Raw genomic sequence first — 20,937 nt, 5'->3', positions numbered from 1 at the left:
TTCTGTTATGGAACTATGAGAAGAGTCTGAAAGCTTTGGTGTGCTAGTGCTTCTTCTCACTCTGGGACGCCACCCAGGACTTGACCCAGACTGGAGTCTGGGTAAAGCAACAGAATGCTGCCTCAGTACTGACAAAAAGATCCCTGTAATCTCCTTCTGACAAGTTGTTTGATCCCCTTACTTTGAGTGGGCTCTCGAAGGTGCCACTGTCACTGCTGCTATTGCTGGTTCAGTAGTTCCCAATAACTGATCCTGGTTTACTGGGGCTGGAGTTGGGCTGAAGCTAGGTTGAGGCTAAGCTGGTACAGCCTATGCTGGACTGTGCTCCAGTCTCACTCAGATGAGACAACCCTTTCCTGCTGACCTTCTAAACTGTCTTTGATATCTGTAGGCTGAGAGTTCTGGAAAACACCACTGAAACCACTGATTCAGTTGCCCTAAAACCTGTTTCTAGTTGGCTGAGGCGCAGGTTATGCTGACATGACCTGCATTGGACAGTGCTCCACTCTTACCCTGGTGTAATCTTCCAAGTTGTCTTGAGCTAGAACACTGTTTCATTTCATCTTTTTGTAGCTTCTAACACTAAAATTTGTTTAGAATCATTATTTAAAGGTATTTAGAGAAGTTTTTTTTTTTTGGGGGGGGAAGCTCAAGTGAGTCCCTGCCTTTAATCTGCAATCTTGGCACTGCCCTCTGCCTATAACTCCAAATCAAATGTTCTTTCTATTATTCTTCAGTGTCTTTTACTTTTTTTGGCTGAGGCAATTGGGGTTAAGTGACTTGCTCAGAGTCACATAGCCAGGAAGTGTTAAGTGTCTTGACCTCAGGGCTGATGCTCTACCCACTACACCAACTAGCTGCCCCTCAGTGTCTTTTTTAGGAGGACAAAGCAATTGGAATCAAGTAACTTGCTCATCATTATACAATTAGTAAGTGTCAAGTATCGGAGGATGGATTTGAACTCAGGTCTTCCTGATTTAATTGTTTCTCCCTTCATTGTCTTGCATGAAATTGCAGAGATCTGAGGAAAATGTGTCACAGGTAATATACTTTTTAAAAGGTGTTCAATTTTATTTTCCAAGTATTTCAAAGAGAAGAAGCCTGCAAAGTATATAAAAGATGATGAAAGGTGCTCTTAAAAACAACAACAATCAATCAATAGCAATCAATAAGACACCTATAATTATTGATTCATGTGTCTGCTTTTTCATCTCTATATATAATTTATAAGAATAGTCTATTCAAGCATCAAATATGTTCTTAATGAAAAAATGCATGGAAAACAAGCAGGTGAAAGATCATTTTCTACAGTAGCCCATCATACAACTAATTGAAAACTTTAGAGAACTTTAAATCCTGCTATGACTAATATTTTTAAAAAAAAAATTGACTTGGGAGAAAATCATGTATACTTGAAGTCTCTTCTCCAACAAGGTATTTCCCATGCACATGCTAAAATTATACAGGGCATTATATCCAGTTTCTGTCATACTGCTTTCCAGTTTTCCAAAAATTTTTACCAGATAATGAATTATTATCACAAACTCTTATTTACTCTTGTCATATACAAAGTTATTATACCTTGAGCAAATAAGTTATTTTGACTATTATAAATACCCAAATTAATTATAAAGGACTATGAAGATAGATGCTATCTGCATCCAGAGAAAGAACTGATAAATAAAAGAATGGTGGGGGAGAGTGAAGAAAAAAAAAGGAAAAAAAAGAAATCTACATGATAACTTTATTATATATATTTAAAAGAAATAGCAAGTTGCACATAATAGATTTGCATTTTCATGTGCAATTATCTTTTTTATTGTATTATATAATGGAAATGCTTGTTTTATTTCATAAGTTAAAAACATAATACATTTCATAACACAAGATACTATAATAAAAATGCTTGTGGGTTTGATTTTGTTCAATAGGTAGTGACTAAGTGAAAAAGAATGAAATATGAACACCTAAGGTGTTCAATAGCATCCTGGATAGTGTCCTATACAGAAACCAAAAGAAGGACCATTCTCTCCTTTCCTCCTTAACCCTCCACCCCCACAAACACACAATTATGTATGCAAGGTCCTCAGAATGGCCCTTGACCCTGGAGGACAGAATAAGACAGATGAATTTTTTAAGTTCTGCCTCACTTAAATCCAAATCATGTTCAAGTCAAGACATCACCCTATAGATTTCATCAATCCTCTTCAAGAACAAAGGATAAACAATATTTGCAAGTGGTAATACATAGAGAGCTGGAACACTACAAAGCCTCCTTAGTGAAATTCAAAGCAATGAAAGATTGGTCTAAGTCTCATTCCTATTCAATACCTTATTGAAGCATGAAGGTTGCTCATTTTGAGGTACAAAGGGTTACTCTTTAGCAGGTTCAATCAACCTGGAAATATCTAGAATAAGCTCTGAACTTTCTCTTAGACATCTAAGACTTAGCCTTGCTAAATTTAGAGAGATCCAACACTATTGGATTTAGGTAGCAAGTAACAAATTGTTTTAGGCATGACAACTCACCAGCAAGGGTTGTTACATCTGAGGATGAGTACTCATGCTGATGAAATCAGAGACATTTTGAAATGCTAAAGACATTCATCATTTTTTACCAATCGTGTTAATTATGTAACCGAAATATGACAGCCTTACCATTTTATACTTTTAACAGGACATAGGCAGCATAGAAAAGTAGATAGATAATTGGCATCAGAATAAGGAAGAGACTCAAGTTCAAGCCTCACCTCTTAATATACACTGACTGTATAACCCTAGATAATTCACTTAATGTCTTTGTCCAGGCAACTTTCCCAAACTATAAATTGTGGAGCTGCTGATCTGCAGTTTTTGTATTTGTTCTTATCTAATGGCTGTGCTCTATACCCATAGAAACCACGGAGTCTTTCTTATTCCAAGAGAACATAAAGTAAAACTCCAGTTACCTAATACTCTGTGACTATCGGTTCCACAGGCTTATCTTCTCTACAGATGACTCACAAAAACTGATATCAACTAATCAACAAGTATTTATAAAATAGTTACCTTGCACCAGGCACCACAATGAATAAAAAGGGATACAAAGAAAACCCTCCCCCAAGTTTTGGTTTTGCATCACCAAAAGCCTGTGGGACATTTCAAACAGGATGGCCCAAAGATCATCAAGCACAACAGGTCCAACACTTAATTCTTTGTCTTTCCCACTAACTTCATCTCTCTTCCAAATGCCCCTGTATCTAATAAAGTACTATTCTACTTTCTTTCTTCCCAGGTTTGTGATATGACTATCATTCTTAATCCCTTACTCTATATCCAGCAGATGAAATTGGCTACCAAATCTTATTGTTCCCACCTCCATAAAATCTCTTGAATCTTATCTACTTCTCTCTAGTCATAACACCTATCACTTTGGTTCAAATCCTCATCACTTATATCTTAGACTGCTGAAATGGCTCCTAATTAGTTTTAAGACTCTCCCCTCTCCATCCATCTCTCTCAAGCTGCTGTAGTGATTTTTTTTTAAGCACATATCTAACCATGTCATTCTTCTTACTCAAACTGCAGTGGCTCCCCATTGCCTCTAGGATCAAATGAGTAGCCCCAAATGAAAACTCTTTACAACTTGGGCCTAACCTATCTTTTGGGTCTCATTATAAATTCCTCTGCTTCCCATATTCCCTAGTCTATTCACATTGGTCTCTCTGCTTCTCACATGTGGCATGCCATCTCCCATGTTCATGCTTTTGCCCTGGCCATCCTCGTTGCCAACAATGTGTCCCTTCTCAGCTCCTCACAGAATCACTTACTTTCTGAAATCAGTCATTCCATTTTTGGAAAGGTCTAATGAAAAGTTCTCTTTTTTTTTAAAGTCAAAATCTGCCTTCTTATGACTTATGACTGGGTTTTTATTCTTTCCTCTAAAATCCAAGCAAAAAACTCTTGCAAATGACAGCCTTTCAGATAGCTGATTATGCTTTCAGGACCCCATCAAACCTTTTATTGTCTAGACCAGTCATCCCCGTTTTCTTCATTATTCCTCCTTCAACATGATTTCCTGGTCCCTCTCCATCCTGTTATCCTCCTTTAAATGTGCCCATTCCTTGGAATAAAATGTAGAAAATAAAAGTAAACACAATATTCCATATATTCTATATATGGCATGATTAGGGAAGAACTTCATAGGACTGTCATCTTCTGGATCCTACATTTTATTAACACAACCCAAAGCTATAATTAAAGAACTATTCACCCATTCTTATACTTCTCAACTATCCTGACTATAACATCTGACTATAGTATCACTCTATTCAATAAACTTCTGTGGTTCCCTCTTTCCTCTGGAAACAAATATAAAATTTTCCTTTTGGTTTTTAAGTCCTTTTAAAATCTGATCCCTTTTTGTTTTCACAGTCTTCTTACCTATTACTCCCCATACATATTCTTTGATTCAATGATACTAGCTTCCTGGCTGTCCCAGGAACAAAACACTCTACCTTTAAGCTCTGGCCATTTTCTCTGGCTGTCTCACATGACTAGAATTTTTCCCTCCTCTATTCTGAATAATGACCTCCCTAGTTTCCCTGTAAGTCCCAACTAAAATCCTACCTTCTACAAGAAGCCTTCTTCAACTCCTCTTAATTCCAGCACCTTCCTTATGTTAATTATTTCCTAACTGTCCAATATATATCTTATTTTGCCGATTTATTTGCTTATTATCTCTCCCATTAGATTATGAACTTTTTGAAGTTAGGGGCTTTTGTTTTTGTATACCCAGAATTGAGCACAATGCCTGACACATATTAGGTGCTTAATAAATATTTATTAGGTGCTAAATAAACATAATAAATAATAAATAAATGTTAAATAAATAATAAATAATAAATTACTCTCCTCTTTGATCCTCATTGAAGATCCAGTAACATTGACTCCCTTACTATTTTTACATAGGACAAACTGACTTTTGACAGCATATTCATGGCCGTCTCCCATGGTTAAAATGCTTTTCCTATTTATCTCTACCTCCTAGTCTTTCTAGCTTTCTTCAAGTCTCAGCTAAAAACTCACCTTTTACAAGAAACCTTTCCCAGTTCTCAATCTTTCTGCCTTCGCTCTGAGACCACTTCCAATTTATATTTTATATACATGATTTGTACACAAAAGTTTGCATGTTATCTCCCCCATTAGATTGTAAGCTCCTTGAGCATCCTTGAGGATGGGAATTACTTTTTGTCTTTGTATCTCCAGTGCTTATTAGCACAATGGTTGGCACAGAATAGGTGCTTAATAATGTTAGTTGACTAACTATATTTATACATTTGATTTCATTTTTAATCAAAGCTCAGAACTTTATGTTTAACTTATTAAATTTCATTTCATTAGAGTCAGCCCAGGATTCTGGCCTGTAAGATAAATTTAGTTGTAGACAGTTTGCAAATCTCTAAAACAAGTTTACAGTCACCAAAAGGTTTCAATCAACCTACCTTTAATCTATTTTTAAAAAGGGATCACATATTCAAATGACATCTTCTAGGGAAAAAGCCAGCAAAATCATTAAAAGAGAGTCATTTCATAACACTATAAAACTATTCAGGGGATACACTGTGATCAGTAACGAGTTCCCTGAAAAATAACACAAAATTCTTCAAAGTATCATGAATTGTCTTTTTCTACCAGGTGTGTCAAGCTTTCTCTTGTCATAGCTTAGCATGAAATGTCAAAGACAGCCTTGCTTGCTCACAAAAAAAATTAACTTGCCTTTCCAATGAACAATATATCAGAGATAATAAATAAGGGTGTCCTCAGATCATCTCATGGCAAATCACATAGATAGCTTTGGTATTCTACTTTAGGCAAAAGCAATCAATCAACAATCATTTATTGAGCGCTTATTATGTGCCAAGAACTCTACTAAGAATAGGGGATAAAAAAAATAGTCCTTGTAGTTCCTATCCTCAAAGAGCGGCATGAGAATTTACATTTAAAAAAGACTTTCTGGGCTTTGGTATTACTCAAGGCACATGAATCAATACTGATGCTTTTCTGAACTTACACCTCTTGTATTATGGATCCAGAAGTCCATCTTCCCTTTGAAAGTCAGCACAAGTTTCTTGGCTTCTGACCTTTTTCTGATAGTAGGAGGTGACAGGATATGATAGGAGATGATAGGAGCCTTTTATATGACGCTTTCTGTAATGCACCAAAGTCTTTGTGCAGAGGTTGGGTTTTCTCTAACTGACAGGGTAGGGTCACACTTTCGTTAACTCAGGTTACCTCCTAACATAAAAACACTGACAAAGACAAAGACAGCAGTAACCAAGATAAACAAGAAGACAGCTCCATTGGGAGAAAGAATAATCGAGCTTAGAACCACAAAAAGGCTACAACTTGTGAAAGATAAAGTGGCTAATGATGGTGATATAAAAGCCTAGAAGTATTTTTTTTAGGAGTGATAAAAGAGGCATGGATTCCAGTTTAGAAATGTAGCAGGTCAACCCTCTTATGCTAAAGTATGGGGCTGGGTTCATAGTAACCTTTTTATTTCCAATATCAGTGAGATTGGAAGAACCAAGTCTTTTTTAAAAAATAAATAAATAAAACAAAATAAAACATGAAAAATGTTACTAAAATTTATGCTTGTACTAAGCTAGAAATCCTTCCCTTTCCTCAAAAGTCTGCATTTCTAGTTCTTCTTAAATACTTGTTCCCAGCAATATCATTTTATGGTAGGGTTCAGCTAAATATCTTATTATGCCATGCCAGAATGTAAGGGACTTGTAACAGGTAGTTTGCAACAGATAGTGGATGACCATATCTGGAGTGGAAGGTTGGCCCCCTTCTACTTTACCCACTTGATCCCAATTCAAAAGACGCAGATAGTCTTAGTAAGGATGACAGGTAATAGGCAGAGTTCAAAGACACCTCATTAGTAATCTCATCTAACATAACGTAATAAGCATCAGAAGCATGATTTGAACCCAGAATGCTCTGTTCCACAGCCAATGCTCTTTCTACTATACTATGCTATCTCGGGCTTTTCCCTTACTAACTTAAAAAGAAATTCGACATTCCCTTATTTTAAAAAATTATTTATGGGGTGTAAAATAACAAGCAGATAAGAATGCTCTATTAAGACAAATATTATCCAATGAAATTTTTAAAATCTTATCTTCATATCTATTACTATTCCAGTTGTGTTTGACTCTTCATGATCCCTTTGGGGTTTTCTTAGCAGAGATATCAAAGTGGTTTGTCATTTCCTTCTCTAGCTCATTTGACAGATGAGAAAACTGAGGCAAACAGGGTTAAGTGACTTGCCCAGAGTCACATATTTATTAAGTATTTAATGTCACATTGGAACTCAAGATGACTCTTCTTGACTCTAGCTCCAGTGCTCTATCCAATTGTGCCACCTAGCTGCCCCCACATATACACATAGAGATAAGATATAGATAAATATATATATAGGTATATATCCCTCCCTCTCTCTCTCTTCTTTCTTGCTCCTCACTTCTTTCTCCCTCCTTTCTTTTTCCCTCTTTCTCTCCCTCCATCTTTCTCTCTCTCTCTCTTCTCCCTCTCCTTCCCTTTTTCCTTCCCTTCTCTCTCATTCTCTCTCTTTCACCTTGTCTCTTTCTTTTCCTCTCCCTCTCAACTTCTACTCTATATTGAAAAGAAAACAAAAGAAAAGAAAGTTCTGAGGGAATGACAAAGATCATGCTTTAATTAATTTCAACAATTCAAGCTGAAAAAATATCCTGCCATTGGTTGAGGTGGAGAAAAGATGCCAGAATAAGGATAAACTAATAATGTTTAAGTCCCAGAACAGTTGTGGGCAGAGATGAGTCACTGAGTTTCAGCTAAAGATTCCAGGCGTATTTTATTTGAGGCTGTGGATAAAACAGCATTGGATTAGGCAACAATTAATAACAGTTAAGGATTAGAGAGCACGGTACCAAATGGCAACTGGCTATTTGAATTCTTTAATAATGATCTTTATGTATCATCCCACTCCCTCTTGCCTTCAAGAACAAATATAAAATCCCCTCTCTGGCTTGTAAAGTCTCTTCCCACCTTTCCAGTCTTTTTATACCTTACTTCCTCTAACATCCTCTGATCTCTTTTCTGCATGGCTTTGTCTGGATTGTCCCCAATGCTTGGGATGCAGAGTCCTCCCTCAATTCCATCTCTCAGAATCCCTACCTTCCTTCAAAAGTCAGTTCTAGTATTCCCTCACTTTGAACCCCACCCCCACCCTATCTACTGGTTCCCTCTGCCTCCTGAAAATGAACTTACATTTATTTTATTTATATCACATTTACTGCTATGTGTCTATATTTTTCCCTCAATAAAATACAAGTGTTCTGGGAACAGGATTTGCTTCATTTTTGGTTTTGTATTTTCTAGCACATAAGAGGTCTTTGTTAAATCTATAAATAATTCTTTGAATGATAACCAAATCCTTTTCTCCTTGAAAAACCATCCAGTTTTCCATTTCTAAACAAGTAGAAAGGAATACAAGAGACCACAAATTTAGGCTCTTCACACTCTAGTCCTACATATACTGTTTTCCTTGATGAAAATGACTGAAAGCATTTAGACCAAGATCTAATCCCAGGTCTGCCATTAACTTGCTTTATGACCTCTAGCCAATCACTTCATCTCTCTCTCTCTCTCTCTCTCTCTCTCTCTCTCTCTCTCTCTCTCTCTCTCTCTCTCTCTCTCTCTCTCTCTGCTTCTCCTTCCCTCCTTCCTTCCCTCCTTCACTTCCTCCCTCTCCCCTCCCTCCCTCTTTCCCTCATTTGTAGGATGAATTATCTGGATGCCATGATCTTAAAGACTTTTAGCTCTAAATACTCTCTACATAGCATTCTTTGCTTTATATTTTATGTATATCTAATGATGATGATGATGACATCATTTATATAGGTTTATTGTTTATTATTATTACTTAGGTTTATAAAAAGGTTTACATATTTTACCTCATTTAGTCTTCACAACAACTCTGGGAGGTACATGCTATTATTAGCACTATTTTAAGGATGAGAAAACCAAGGCAGACTCCAGAGGCTAAGTGACTTGCCTAGGCTCACAAGGCTAGTATTTAAGGCAGAATTAAAATTTAGATCTTCATGACATCAAGTTTAAGCCATTGATTCATTTCACAATGTAGAACAACAACTCAGTTATAACTTCAAGTCTAACATTGATTCATTCCACAATGCAGATTAATAACTCAGTTATAACTTAGAGTGTTGCAACTTATTGCCATTAAAAAAGTGTAAGTGTAATTCAAACATCCTCAAAAAGGATAGAAAATGCATCACAAAAATAGCATTCATTTGTAAACCAAATCTTGCTCTGTCAAAGTACTCAACTTGAGCTGTCCCAAGTAGCAAAAGACAGCAAGAAATCATTTGCACTGGTAGACCTGGGAGTAAGATAGACATGGCTGTCATATATCACCTAGAAACTGAGTAAGTATCTGCTTTATTTATGTTGACATATGTAGAATGACACCCCCAGCTGCCTGAAGATTGAAGGGTCAGGAAGGATGCCTGGAAGGGAAGAGGCATTGTCCTAAGCCAACTATTAGCTTTGGAGTTCCAGTGCTGAAAAGATCCCAATTCTGTAACTGATAACCAGATGAGAGAAAATTACTTCAGAGGTTAACAAGAAAATGGAAGATGCCAAAAAAAAAAAAGTATCCCTTAATGTAAGTTGGCAGGAGTGAATGGGGTACAGGAAAAAAATAACCAAACAAAAATCCCTGCCACTTTCTTCAAGAAGCCAGAGTCATAGAAAGGGTGTGGGTTTAATCCTCACATTCAAAGTGGCTCCAGAATTACAGAAACTTCCAGATGCCAGAAATCTGCTTCAACCAAAAGAAGGAACTGGAGTGGATCCCTCAAGTTCCCACTGGTCCCAGTCTGCTCCTCTACAGCTTCTCTGTATTCTAGGTCTTCAAGGGATTTCCCAAGGAATGAGAAAGAAGAGAGAAGACAAAAGAAAGGAGGGGATGAAAAATACCCAGCAGTACCAGATAGAAGGGGAATTTCCTACAATAGGAGACTAAGCTATAGGAGAATTCCTATATAAGGAGGAAATAAGTCAGGGATTGTCTTCTAGAAAATATCCTCCAAAAAAAGAGAGAGAGAGAGAGAGGACAGGAAAAATCCATCTACCACTGTTCCTCACCCCCCAGTATGGCATGTCTTCATAAAACAAGATGTTATGCTTTACGAGCAAAGCACAATAGAAGCGACTCAAGAGAAAAGTGAGATGCAGATGCTCAGACTTAAAGAAGGCCCTCAAAGCTGAGAGTGATTCTATCCAGACTTTCATCTACAGCTCACTATTCCCCCCAGACTGAACCCCACCATCGGGGGAAGGATGCTGGAGTCAAGCAGATTTTTTGCATAAATACTTAAAAAGGCCATGGCTCAAATATCAGAACCCAGAGGAGTAAGGTGAGATGGAAGGGCTCCAGTCTCTCCCCAAAGTCCCCAGACCAGAGAACAGCCTCCGGCCCAGAAATCGCTGCTGCTTGCAGCTGGCTCTTTCCAGTCCCCGAGGCTAAAGATCCCCCTCCAGGAGCTAAGTCCTCAGGGCTGGAGGCAGAGCAGCCCTGAATTTAGGAAGGGAAAGAAGGGTTGCCTGTGCTTCCAATGGACTTGGGCTGCTTCAACTCCAGGTAGATTAGGTGCTGTTCCCTTGCTCTTGCTCAAAGACTATTTGTGCTCAACATGTGATAGAATATTCTGAGCTCATATTAGTCTGATCAGCCACAGTTGCATAAACTGTCATTTGACTCTAGCATAGGGATGTCATTTTGGTCCTCATCAAGAATTAAGGACAGCAGCCAACTCATTCCTATTCTTCACCATTCCCTGAGCCTTCTAGTCAACACTTTGGCTTTAATATCTCAGTTCTGGGTTTCCTCATCCCCCATCAGCACTCCTCCTTCCCAAAATACTGCTAAGGGAAGCTCTTGTTCCAAATCTTCAGAGGCCCCACTAGTAGCTCAAAGCTGTGAAATTCCCCTACTCCCACAGCCAAACAGGTGGGGGAGAAACCCCTAATCCAGATGCACATATTCTAAACTGAAATTTAGAAGACACTTCTTTGTAGGATCTTTGTTACAAATGGTGGTTAGGTCCCCCAGCTAATACACAAAAGCTGTTGTTGTTGATCCTCCTTCATTTTAGAAGAGAATCAATGACATCAACATCCTGATTTTTGAGTGAATTGAATCTAAGTGATTCAGAGTTTCATGGTCTTCAGCCTTATTCTCTTCCAAAGTCATCAAAGTCCAGTGGCAAGACCCCATCAAGACAACTAGTGTTGGCCTGGAACACATTGTCGATGTGTGACCAAGCTCTAAGTGCTCTACAATGCTTCAGCCATTTTCATGGATATTCGAACAAGTTGTTTTCATTTGCCCACTCTACTAGGGAAGCCTTCACATGCTTGGGGGTAGACATCTTGTCTAATTCACTGATGAGTTTGAGACCTGTTAGTTACCCTCAACATAGTGTAGCCTGTTAAAATAGTTGGATTGTAGTCACTGAATGTGCTACAGTTTCTTGAAGCCACTTGGAGACACTCCCTATACCCACAAAGATGGGGAAAAAAATATTTAAAGGGTGAGTCTAGGACCTAAACCACCATTTACACCAAAGTTTCTTGGGGGAAGGAGGAAGACAGAGGGGGAAAAGAAAGGGAGTATTTCAAATTTCAAAAAAAAAATAGCTTATAAACAAACTTTTGAATCCAAAAATGCTTCATTGTTTTTGCCCCTATATTCCCATTGCATCTATAGAACTGATTGCTGAAAATGAAAACAAACAAACAAACAATATCTCTGTAATGTCTACAGGGATATGCTGGCACCAGCTTGGAGGCAGTTTAGACATTTAGATCTTGGAAACAGGCCAAACACTACAAACTGGGACTGGTGAATTGTTTTGTTGATTATCTAGACTTAAGGAAGTAATGGGAAAAATGCTAATAATGCAGTTTAAATCAAAAGTGTGTCCTATGTAATTTTTTTTCTTCCTGAGAGCCAGTAGTTATACATTTTCCAGCATACACTGATCTCTGCAATATACACTGGACATAGGACAAAAGAGAAGGAGAGACAATGTAGAGTGACTGTTATCCTGTTTCCATTTTGTCCATTTTATTTTATTTGCATTTCTGCAAAATATATATACATGCTTTTGATGGCGCACCACAGTCTGGACTTAGTCTTCCTAGCATAAGGGCAGTGAGAAGTAACAGTGTACCTTTGCAACTCAAAATGAATCCCAAGGGAAATCAAGATCTGACTAAACTATAACCAAATCATAATTAACAATGCATTGACAGGGGGCAGCTAGATGGTGCAGCGGATAGAGCATCAGCTCTGGAGTCAGGAGGACCTGAGTTCAAATCTGACACTTAACACGTGCTATCTGTGTGACCCTGGGCAAGTCAACTAACCCCAATTTCACACACACAATGCATTGACATTTATTTCTAGGTTTGTGGAGGGGATGTTATCTAAGTATCAACAGGACACAAAATCACCCTGCTTCATCAATTGAATGAGCGATAATTAAGTGCTTCCAAATCATGACTATTATCCATTTTATAGAGAAAACGGTTATAAATGAGTAAAAGGCAGCCCCAGTACATGGCATAATTCACATAAAGCAACCAGAAGGAAGACAGCTAAATTCTTGGGGTCATCCATTGGCTGAATTGAAGAGGCATCTGATTCAAGTCACTGCATGCTCATCTGAGGCCCCCTACTGGCTGGATGTATCCAAGCATACAGTGTCAATGTGTGTATGGGTTAAGAAACCTCATTCATCACCCCAGGCTCTCCCCTAAGGCATTAACCTAAGCGGGAAGAAGAAAGAACTCTGATTCTTGCTTTGGGAGCTAGATCAATCCAACTGCCAGGGTAATTCAAGAGTATGCATTCATTGAACCAACTAAATTTTCAATGATCCTAGTTGTTTGTTCGTTTTTTTAACCCGTTCTGTTGAGCATCACTTCCAACTTTTTTTACTTCTCTAAGATCTTAATGCTTTATAACTTTTAAAATAAAATTCCAATTAAATAAAAAATATAGCCATTTCTTATTTCTAGTGAACCATGAGATAATTTAGTCTAACCCCCTCATTTTAGAAATTAGCAGAGACCCAGACGACCGAAGTCATTTGCCAAAGGTCACACAGCTACTTCTCACCAGACATTGGTCTAGACTCTCCAGATTTCACCACCGTGTCTTGGCTGCATTTTCACTCTGGAATATACTCTCCCTTCCTTCCATGAGTACATTACCCAGGGTGTCCACTTTAGCAAAGGAGTAGTCAGTCATTCCTCCTCCTCTTGATTCTGCTTTTGACTCCAGATTTTACTATCACACTTCAGCTGCCTTCACACTTCTGCCCTGTTCCTTTTGTGGTAACCCTTCTCCCATTGGTGAATGAACAGGGTCTCCATTCTCCTGACAGGTATAGGCTTCCTTCATTTCTCTTCTCACTCAGCTTCTGACTCACCAGACTTCTCTGGCATTTCACCCTGCATTAGAATATAAGCTCCTTATGGGTAGAGACTATCTTTTTGTGAATATTTGTTAGAACATAGCATATTGCCTGCCACAGAGTATGTGCTTAATAAATCCTTGCTGACTACCTGACTGACATCCTTATTACCATTCCAACCCTTCTTCCACTGTCATTATAAAAACAAAGGTATTTTTATTCGTAATCCTAAGCAAAAATTATACTTTAATTATTTCTGTGGCTTCATTTAAACCAGCCAATTATATAATTCAAATTAATTATTTCATTTTTCAAAATATTCTCTACATGTTTTCTTTAAATAACAACCTATCCTAATGCACATTAAATTATTTTTAAAATTCAATTTATATATAATTTCTGGAACACAAGTATTTTTTAAAAGGTTTGCCTATAATAGTAAAGAAGATGAACACATTACAAATACATTTTGCACATTTGTCCATGACTTAGCAACTGAGAAACAAACACTTATCAATACTTAACTGTGTGTGATTTCAACTAGTTCACTAATACTGTATGTGAAATCCTTTGCAAATCTTAAAGAACTATAGAAACGTCATCAGACAAGGCTTTGTGACAGATCACCAAAATGTAAAGGTTGGTACTTTCTATCTCAGCAGGCCTCTAACCCATAGCCTACTCACTTCATTCTTCCACTGGTCTCACATCATGGTCCCTTGTGTCCAATCGGTGACCACCCCTGTTCCTTTCCCCAACCTCTAGGCCACAAGCTCCTGTTCTTCCCCTTGTCTGGGAACCAAAAACTCACTACCTCTGTCACATTCTCAGCACACCCCAGAACTAAAGGGACAATATTCATGTTTTCTATCTGTCACCTTCTCTGGGGAAATGGGAAAAAAGGTCAGAATTGGCTGTACTGCACACAGAACAGACATGTTAAAGATTGAGACAATCCTTCCTGGGCACAGCTGGTTACAGCTGTGAATGGTTCACATGAAAGTCACCCTTGGCACAATGAAAATAAAGGTCTGGGGTGCCAGAGGTGGAAATACTAGGCCATCTGGGAGTGCAGCCAGTTAAGCTGCCTTATAGTCGTTCCCCACCCCCATCATCATCACCATTACAATCACTGACTTTTTTCAGGCATTAGCTTCTCTAGTTATAGTTCCGATATAAATTATTACTATGGAAGCTGGACATTTAATTTTTATTTTAAATGCTTGTAGCAAAGAAAAGAAGGAATTTCTTAAAGAGTACAATAAAGGCATTTCTGGGGCAACGATTTTCAGAGAAGCCATTTTGTACTCTTTTCCTACTTTTGGTAAGAGAAGAAAAGATGGAGGAGAACTTTCCACAAAAGGATTTGTAGCAATTAAAAAAAAATCCACTGACATACATTCAGAGTTCATAGATTTAAAGTTGAATAATTAACGTTTGATTCCTCCCTTCAAAGCAAGCAGCAACTGGTGATATTTGATACGTTACTTAAGTGATGGATTTTGAGGTGTTCATTTTAGCACGAAAACCACTGAAAAACTAAGACATTTAAAACATTTGGGCAATAACAAATTAGGTAATAAAATTACAATGGTAATTTTCTATTGTTGACGAATAGATAAAAAAATAGAACAAAGCACATCAACAAAGCTAACTATGTGAAGTTCTTTTGTATTAACAATTTCAGCAATGCCTATCAATTGGAGAATGGCTGGGTAAATTGTGGTATATGAATGTTATGGAATATTATTATTCTCTAAGAAATGAGATGCAGGATGAATACAGAGAGGCCTGGAGAAACTTACATGAACTGATGCTAAGTGAAATGAGCAGAACCAGAAGATCATTATACACGTCAATAATAATACCATATGAGGATCAATTCTGATGGAAGTGGCTATCTTCGGAAATGAGAGGATCCAATTCAGTTCTAACTGATCATTGATGAACAGAACCAGCTACACCCAGAGAAAGAATACTGGGAAATGAATGTGGACTGTTTGCATTTTTGTTTTTCTTCCCAGGTTATTTTTACCTTTCTAAATCCGATTTTTCTTGTGCAATAAGAGAACTGTATAAATATGTACACATATATTGTATTTAAGATATACTTTAACGTGTTTAACATGTATGAGACTGCGAGCCATCTAGGGGAGAGAGTGGAGGGAAGAAAGGGAAAAGTTGGAACAGAAGTGATTGCAAGGGACAATGTTGAGAAATTACTCATGCATATGTTCTGTCAATAAAAAGTTATAATAAAAAAAATTTCAGCAAAAGAATCGTAAATTATGTAGGAACAAATAAACTATATGTCCATAGTAAATTTGAATTCATTAGTGGAAGATGTATTAAAAATTTAATGCCAGAGTAACATTTATTGCCACATCTTCACCTAACAAATGTTCTTTACAAATAGGAAGTTCGTCATTGCCCAATAGTCAATGCAAATTAAAATTTATAAAGCACTTTGAGATCTTGGGTGAAAGACAGAAAAGACAACACATCTTTATCTGGATTGACCTTTACGCGGCATTCAATATTAATGACCATCCCTTTCTTTCTTGATATTCTCTCCTTCCTTGAACTCTATAATCTCTGTTTTCCTGGCTCTCCTATCTCCATGACAATTTTTTCCTCCTGAATATGGAGATATCTAACCCAAAAATTCTTTCACTCAATCTATTTATTCATCAATAAGCATTTATCAAGTATTTATTATGTGCCTAGTATTATGCTGGGCAATAAGATACAAAAATAAAAGTGAAAGCTCTACTTGAAAGGTGTTTACATTCTATTGGGTGACAGAGGATATTAGAAAATAGTTCTTAACCCTCTTTTAAAAATTATTATTTGAAATAGATACACATAGATAGAAGATGATAAATAAATGATAGAAAGTTGAGATAAATGATAGATGAGATAGAAAGATAGATGCTAGACAAATGGATGAGATAAATAGACAGATTTGTTAAACTCTTGCTATATGCCAGGCATTGTACTAAGTGCTACAGATGCAAATATAAGCAAATAAAACAGATGACTAAAAGAAGGGTTCAAAAACCAAGAAGATTAGGGAAAAGGGAACCCACATTAAGCAATGTGGCAGGGGAAGAAAAGAATGAAGCATTTACAACATCCAAGCAAGAGTGAGATAAAGCACAGCTAGGGTCATCCATCATAAAGTGAGGATTCTGGAGGTAGAGTCACCAATCAGAATCAGAGAGTATCAGGTTGGAGGATTCTCCGTGGTGATTATGAAGCTGCTGGGTACGGAGACCCATGGCTTCAGTTGTTACCTTTACATATATTATTATAGCCAAATCCACATACCTAGAATTGTGCTGAATTCCAATCCCACTTTTCCTGGGCTCCATCATCAAGTTGTCCTACCAACCCATTCAACTTAACATAACATAAGTTAACGTAACACTGAACTCCTCAAAACTTGTTTTCTTTAAACCACAAATATATTATAAAGTAGCAGTCATCAAAGTCACTTAGTATTGGCTAAAAAAAAAAAAATTATATAGACTAGTGGATCAGACTAAATAAGGAAGAATTTTTAAAAAGCAATGGAATTCAGTAAACAGAAAAAAACATAAATTACTTAGAATAGCATTCTCTATTTGACAAGATCTTCTAAAAAACTGGAAAGCAGTCTAGAAGAAATTGGACTCAGACCAACATTAATGACAAATTCAAAATGGATATTTAACCTGAATATTAAAGATAATATGTTATTAAAAAAATTTAAAGAGAAATAGATTGTAATCCTTTTCACAGTTGTAAGAGATAGATTATTAACCAAACAAAAGATAAAAGAAATTACAAATAGATAATAAAGATATATTTATTTTGATTATATGAATAGAAAATTTTGATTATATGAAATTGAAGAGCTTCCACACAAACAAAATGCATCTAAAGAAGGCAGCAGTCAATTGAGGCAAAAAAAATTTGGGGATCATATTTCTCAAATAAGGATTTCGTATCCAAGATATGCAGACCCATTAAAGAAATAGAAATACTTGCTACCAAAAGCTATTCTCTAATAGATAAGTAGCCAAAGGGTATAAACAAACAGTTCTCAAAAGAAGAATTGCAAACTATTAATATCCATGTGAAAAAATGCTCCAAATCATGACTACTGAAAGAAATGCAAATCGAAACAAACCTAACATTTCACATCAGCACCAATGACAAAATATGGGAATAGTCAATATTGGCAAGGTTGAAAGAATATAGGCATATTAGGGCATTTGTGATCGAGCTGAGAATCAGAGTCATTTGGGAAAGAAACTGGTAAGTATGCAAAAAAAGTGACTAAAACATCTTTTGGCCCAGAGATTCCACTCACTAGTATATAATTCATGGAGGTTTTTAGTTAAAAAAAAAAAAAAGGATGCCCCCACATATACCAAAATACTTACAGCAATGCTTCTGTTGCTGTTGCTGTTAACAAAGACCTAGATGTAAATGTTCATTAATTAAGGAATGATGAAATAAGTTGGGGTACATGAATGTAATGGAATATTAATATGCTATAAGAAATTACAAATATAAATACATTAAAGCATGAAAAGAATTACATTAACTGATACAGAATGAAGTAAGCAAAATTAAAACAAAAACAAAAAATAGATACTATGATCTTTTTTAATATATTAAAAAAATTTGCTAATTTTTTTTCCCTTTTCTTCCTCTTTTATTTTTTCTTCTTATAGCCCTTGAAGAAGGAAAAGAGGAAAGGATACAAGGGGAAACAAGTGATTTGAAAATGGAAGCCATTTTTTGAAAATTTAAAGCTGCTCTTTCTCCTAACTTTCTCAGCATCGAGTTAGCCTCTGATTCTACAAGGCTAAAAACTTAGTGATGGAACAGCTCTTTAATTGAGTATGAGTATTATCAATTTGAATAGAAAAACTGTAATCTATATGCTATCTGTACACTCTGAAATTTTAACATCTGGTACGTAGAACAAATCTTATAGTGCTTCCATTGCTAATCAACAGAATTTCAACATCATGACTTCCCTGGGTGTCCGTTTCCATATATGTAAAAATCAGGCAGCTGAATTAAATGTTCTCTGGTGTCTTTTCCAGCTCTAGGTCTATGAACCTATTGAATTGGAGAGGTTAAAAAGATAGGTAATGAATAACACGAAATTCTGATTTCAGCAAAAATAATCAACCTTTTTGGTGGCACTAGGTGGCAGACATAATGCTGGGCCTGGGATTAGGAAGACCTGAGTTCAGATCCCATTTCAGACATTCATTAGCTAGCTGTGTGATCCTGGACAAATCATTTCAGACATTTAAGATAAATCTGTCTTTGTTTCCTCATCTGTAAAATGAGGGTAATATTGGCTCTTATCTTGTAGAGGTGTTGTGAGGATCAAATGAGAAAATATAAAGCAGTGTTTAATATTTAATGCTTAATAAGTACATAGTAGGTATTTAATAAATGCTCTCTTCTCTTCTCTTTATCCCTTTTTCAAAGTGTTTTCTTATAGATATTAAATTTCAATATATAATTTAACATGTCTCTATGTAAAGTAAAGCCATATATCTGGCTAGGATAATGAGAGTAAGAAGGGGAGAAAGTCCTACCCTATGAGTTAACATAGTCTAAAATGTATTGATATTCTTGAATCACCTATAAGTTCTATCCTGTTGCTGGATAGTTAAAACAAGAAGCAATCACTAAATCTGCCCATTGTATCTCATCAAGAAATTTCCCAGCAACCTGTAATTGTTTCTTTAACCAAAGATCAGCTGCACACTATTGTCCAGAATACAAGATATAAAAATATCTTTTTCTAGCAAGAGTAGCATTTCCTTCGGATCCATGGATTTTTGCATTTTTGCTTCTTGTTTTGTTTTGTTTTTCCAGGACATCAGATTCACTTTTCTGGTTTGGGGATGAAAGTGGGGGTAGGGAGAGAGAACCAATCATTTCATATTTACCTTTCAGACCCAGTGTAATGAGATCACAGAGGCCAAACCTGCCAAATGCAAATAAACATTTTTTTTTTCTTTTTTTTTTTTTCCCTTCTCAGTTGTCTCTTTCAACTCTATCCCAGTCGCTCCGGAATAAACCTTTGGAAAGAACTTTTACATAACTTGTAGGAAACAATGGGCTACTGAGTCAGAACTGATTCTACAAAGTCCACCCCTGTGGGGCTGGTGAGATGGTGTTTTCTCACACAAATGAAGTACACTGGACACATTCTGTGCTTCAAGCCCAGTTCCCTGCTTATCTGTTGTAAGCTCTGGCTTCTGCAACAGTGCCACGACACTCACTATTTCCTAGAGAACGAATTCTGAGAAAAAAGAAAGAGCCCCACTTCCCTAGAAACATTAAATTAACACAAGGGATCTGTAAACGAAACAGCAGACGTTTGAAAGCCTTCGCCTTGACTGTTTCCTGCCTTCTTGGAAAATCTCTACATTAAAATAGATTGGATTACACTACAGGGCCAGTTGCTACTCAAGAAAACTCTCTCTCTCTCTCTCTCTCTCTCTCTCTCTCTCTCTCTCTCTCTCTCTCTCTCTGTGTGTGTGTGTGTGTGTGTGTGTGTGTGTGTGTGTGTGTGTCTTTCTCATTTTAAAAAATTTAATTTCCTTTTGTTTGAACCGTGCCTTGGGCTTTTGTCGAGATGAAGCTGGAGTTAGCAGAGTGGAGGGAGGAAGAACAGAGCGTTATAATAGACAAAACTTTCCACAAATTTGACTTGCAAATAAGGGGGATGGGGGAGAAGGGAGAACAGGCTGGAGAAGGTGAGGGCACAAGAATGTGCTACGGCAATAATGAATTTTAAAATCCGAGATTTTGTCCGAAGTGTCAGAAACTTCAGAACTCAACAGCTTCGCACTCTTTTCTTCTTCCTCTCCCATCCCCCATTTTACAAATAAGAGACCTCTGTATTGCGCGATGGGTCCCCGAAGCTCTTTACTTAATGAACACAAAGGAATAAAATGACCTAACAGTGTTCCCAGGGAGTTAGAAACAGAAGCAGGACAGTGCTCAGCCCCGGCTCGCTACAAGTCAACCCAAGATAGGAGTCCCGCACCGCACGGCTGCGCATTTCAGCATCACACAGAAAGCCTTTGTGAAGAATGTTAATTTCACCTCATTGTAAGTTTCCACTTTTCAGGCTCTCTAAACGGGAAAGTTCCCAGATTTATTTCTGAGTCTTTTTGCGGCAAAAACACCTCTCTTGAATTTTACATTTTTCTTGGAATGTTTAGGGTGTGCCTGTGCCATATTTATTCCCTGTTCTACATGAAGAAAGCTATTTATGCTTTCTAGTAAATGAAACTAAAACACAGAGTCCTAATATAGGGCTCAGGGATAAATCCAAACAGTCCATAGACACATTAGTACGACTGTGGGCAACATA

General features: G+C 37.0%; 1 protein-coding gene across 1 annotated transcript in view; it reads right to left on the bottom strand.

The window, feature by feature from the left end:
- The window catches only part of CRADD (CASP2 and RIPK1 domain containing adaptor with death domain), a 236,442-nt gene that overhangs the window by 150,136 nt on the left and 65,369 nt on the right, over window positions 1-20,937 (bottom strand). The gene's annotated exons all lie outside the window — the stretch shown is intronic.

The sequence above is a fragment of the Antechinus flavipes genome, chromosome 5, assembly GCF_016432865.1.
Source record: "Antechinus flavipes isolate AdamAnt ecotype Samford, QLD, Australia chromosome 5, AdamAnt_v2, whole genome shotgun sequence".
NCBI classification, from domain to species: domain Eukaryota; kingdom Metazoa; phylum Chordata; class Mammalia; order Dasyuromorphia; family Dasyuridae; genus Antechinus; species Antechinus flavipes.
This window is presented reverse-complemented; position numbering and strand designations above follow the sequence as displayed.